Here is a 4,695-nt window from a genome sequence, read left to right as displayed (position 1 = left end):
GGCCCCCTCAACGCCGACGGGAAGCGCGAATGGTGGGGCGTGCCTGGCCGCACCCTCGAGGTCGTCCTCGACCACATCGAGACGCCGCGCCTCGAGTACCCGGCGCCCCCATCCTTCTCTCACCGCCGCGGTAGTTCCTGGACGCCGCGGCGAATGGAGGCAGCGATCTCCTCGTCGTCGAGTTCCGATTTGCTCTCCTCGGGGTTGCCGGCGCTCCGCCCCATCAAGCCGGAGCCGTAGGAGACGCTGCTTGGGCGCCGCACCCGCAGCGGCGCCCTCGTCATCAACGAGGGTGGCCGTCCCTCTCCTCGTTCCCTCCGCCTTGTCCGTCGAAGACCGAGCCAAGGTTGCTCCCCGTCAAGAAGGAGCACCTGGAAATGGCCGCCGCCGACGAGACCGCCCTCAAGTGGGCAAAGGCGGGCTACGTCCGCGAGCAGGTGGAGCGCCAGCGCCGGGCCTACGAGGAGATCAAGGCCCGGCGCCGTGGACGCGACGAGGACGCGCCCGGGCCGTCCAACCCGCACGTTGGTGACCCTGGTCAGGGGTGCAGCAGGGACGGCGGCGGCTCCGACGGGACGCAGGGCAGCGGCGGTGGCGACTACACCTGGTTCTACAGGCTCCTCGGCATGTAGAAGGTGGGCGGCGGCGGCGTAGTAGGCATAGTTCTTTTCTGTTTTTTATACAAATTTGAATGAAATGGCCGAGTTTGTGCCGTGTTTGTACAAATTTGAATCAAATCACCGTGTTTGCGCCGATTTGGGGGGCGACCTGCGGGCGGCGACTGTGAACGCAATTGCCCCCACGCCGAAAGTAAACACTAATTCACCCACAAACCGCGTTTTTTCGGCGTCTTGGGAGGCCGAACGGCTGGAGATGCTCTTAGAACCATACAATTCCTTTTTCTTTCTTTTTTAACCAGAAAAAAAGCCCCTTCTCCCTCTGTGCTAGGCACGCCCTCACCTCTTTGATGCACACACATCTCCAGCTCCGGCGAGGCACGGCGGCGACCTCTCTCCCCCCGACGTTGGTCCCGCTCACGGCAGCATCCGCGTCGCATCGAGACCCGACAACATCTTCCGTGGCCACCGAAGTTGGTTGCGCAGCCATGAGAGGCACCGGTTGCAGTTCACCGGCGCTCACCGGTAACCAATCGTAGCACTGCTACCAAGACGTTTTGCAGCACATCAGCCGAGGTTATAACACCAAGGTGAGACGCCAGCACCGTCGTAGGAGCTTGGACGGTTCCAGCATCTTGGAGCCACAACCACGGTTCTAGCATCTGCGAGCCATAGTTGCAACACCCGCCGGCATGGTCACCACAAACAACCGTGGCTCCAGCATCTAGCCACCATAGTTCCAGCATCTGGATGCCATGGTTCCAGCAACTAACCATCATGGTTGCAACACCCCCGTCAGCATGTCACAAATCGGCGGCTGCAGGCTTCCAACATCTAGCTGCCAAGGTTCCAGCAGGGGTCGTAGGGAGTTGGTGGCCTATCATGGTGGCGCATGGTGTAGCGTGCTGCCAGGGTGAATGGTGAACCAAAGAACAAAGGACAGGGAAGAGGAAGAGCTCGAGCTCGAGTGATGGTAGGAGAGAGTGATAGAGAGAGAGAGATCTTGGGAGAAAAAGAAACGAATGAGTGGAGGAAAAAGACCCCGCGGAAGAGGATAAGGACACGAAGCGGTGGATGTGCCCGCAGTTGCGCGTGCAATTGGAGCAGTTTTAGGCCGTTCGTCCAACTATCCATGGTCTCAACTCAGAAAAAAGAGAAGTTATCCATGATCTGTTCAAAACAAAACAAAAAACTATCCATGATGTGCATCGTTTTTTTTCTTCAGATTTGTCCAATCATCATCTTCTTCTTTCTCTCAAACTAATTCTTTTGCATTTGATGTTGTAATAACTCAAAGATAAATATTATAACAAAATTAATACTTTAAATTTGAGTTCAGTTTATTCGACCAGAAGTGCTTTTGTTGGTTTCTATGGAAAATACCCACACACATGCTCCACTAAATCATTAAGAAGTTGCATATGCATTTCTGAACTACAAATCATGCAATGCATCTCGACGAAATTCTCAAACACAACCAAATCTTAAAGTGCAAGGTTCATAGGATCACCCAACATTGCATACTATGTCGTCCTTCAAAATCTTGTTGTGCGGGATCAAACAACATGCCGTCATCTTCCACTATCTCTCGGGGTTCAATTGTCTAGTAGGTCTACGAACAATTGCAAAAACGTGCTTAGAGCACTCCAAATGTCTCTCTCCACATCATTTCAAGCATTTTATTGCCTTTGAGTAAAGTGGGCTTTCTTGTCACCTCTTGGATGGAAGATGGTATTGACAAAAGTCACCCACAGAGGATAGGTACCATTGTCAAGACCTTGCGAACAATGGAGACCGCTAAAACACACTGATATTGTTGTGCGACCCTTATATGTCAAAGAAAGAGTGTTAAATCCACAAGTCTTATAATGCAACTGATTAAAAAGTGACAATGTTTGAGATGGGTGCGGTGGAGGCAACGAAATTCGGGTGCGGGAAGGTAGTGGAAGACAGGGGTATAGTGAGGACGAGGAAGGGTCCAAGTTGGATAATTAGGTGAGCAAGCTACTGGGCCGGCATGAGTGACAATTCAGACTTTCCTACTTTCCTCCATTTGACACTGGGCAAGGGACATCAAGTTGATTTTTTTTTTTGCGAGATAAGGGACATCAAGTTGTTCATTGGTATTGGGTAAAGTCCGCCCGATGCGTTTTCTCCCACACAGTACAATTCCAACATTTGGGTGAGAATAAAAATGCCCGTTGGAGTGGGCCCTAAAAATCCTTGGACTCCCTCGTGTGGGCATTGTAGCATTGTCACGGGCAAGACTGGCGGACTAGGGCTCACGAGTTCAGGGACATGCGTCTGTATGTGTGGAAGCTATGTCTCGATTATTGCAAGACTTGCCTCTGCCTCACTTCTGGCGCTTGGGGCACGCCGCCTTAGTGGGCCGCCCATTAAAACGATTTTAGGAAGGTTTTGTACACCAGTTTGGATTGATTTGACAACCTTACATGCGATTTTTGTACTTTTTTATATTTCTTCATCGATTTTCTTATGCTTATTCCTTTCATATATTTCAAATAAAAATAAATAAACACAAGTTATACATTTTTCGTATATATGCGAAACTTTTTTATACACGTAGAACATATTTTAAAATACAAAACGAACATATTTTGTTCAAATGTTTGAACATTTCTTCGGATAAATGTTAAACACTTTTCAAACAGATGCTGAATGTTTTTGAATGCATAAAAGACTTTTTAAAGTTAAATGAACATTTTTACATTGTATTAAAAAATTTAAAATTCGCAAAAATATTTTTTGAAATGAGCGACGATTTTCTAAAAGGTCATATTTTTTTAATTGGACGCTTTTTTAGAATATTACGCCAATATTTTTATATATTGTACACTTGTTTTTTGAAAATGTCACCAAGATATACTTGAAAGGAGCGGAAATTTTTAAAATGTCTATTACTCCCTTCGATGCATATTAGTTTCTGCTGTTTTAGTACAAAGCACCGTCACATATTATGGATATAAGGGAGTATTTTTTTTCAATGGTACAAAACATTTTTCGAAATTATGCAAACTTTTTTTAATTCCAAAATTTTAAAAACTCATTAACATTTTCTAAGTTTCATGATTTCTTAAATGGTACAAACAGTTTTTTTTTCTGAAATTGCGTGAACAAAATTTTTACAGTGTGTTACCATTTTCCCTATTTTCAGTGAACGTTTTGGAAAATTCTATAAAAAAGTTTCAAAATATTTGTTTTCTAGAATATTTCAAATATATAAAGAGAGCAAAAAAACGAATGAACAAGAACGCTAACAATATGAGGCGCCTGCTAGGCCGAACCTACCTCTGTGTGGTTGCTGGCAAGACATAGCGTTGCCCTTGTAAGGAAGCAACTAACCAATGGTCACCCCTCGGAGGCTCCCTCAAGGGTCACCCTTACTCCCCTTTTGGTCTGGGAGTGCGTCAAGCAGTGCATCCTGTTGCTGTCACGTACCGTGTGCTAGGCTTTTAGATTTTTTTCCTGTCCATTTTCTGATTTTAGATTGTTTTTCTTTGGCCTTTTTGGTTTTTACTTGGTTTTTCCCTATGTTTTGCAGGAAAGAAACATGTTTTTTCATCCGAAACACAGTTGTGCTTTTTGAAAGGAAAAAATGTATGCATTCGCGAGAAGCACATCCCGTGCTTCCATTGGAAATAGAGCAAGTGCTTCAGAAGAAGCAAGTATGTGCTTCTACTTAAAGCACAACCTGTGTTTCCATTAGAATCACAACCTTCGACGAGTTGTGCTTCTCGAAAAAAAGCACAACCTGTGCTTTCCTCGAAAAATGGGGAAAAAAGCACTTATGATGCTTTCCCCCAAAAAAGAGAAAACGGCAATCATACTTCCGAGTTCCGTGTTTTTCTAGAATATGTCTTTGTGGTTGACATTTTTTCCAGTTTTTGTTCATTAATTATTATTATTATTTACAGCCTTTTTGTGATTCTTTTTGTCGATGTCTATTAACATGGGATCTAGCTTCAAAGATCTCGGAGCAACAAATCTAACGGTGGGAGGTGATTTTCTTAAATTCATGATTATTTTTCAAATGCATGAACTTTTTTCCGAATCTGTT

The sequence above is a fragment of the Triticum urartu genome, chromosome 3, assembly GCF_003073215.2.
Source record: "Triticum urartu cultivar G1812 chromosome 3, Tu2.1, whole genome shotgun sequence".
Lineage (NCBI taxonomy): Eukaryota > Viridiplantae > Streptophyta > Magnoliopsida > Poales > Poaceae > Triticum > Triticum urartu.
This window is presented reverse-complemented; position numbering follows the sequence as displayed.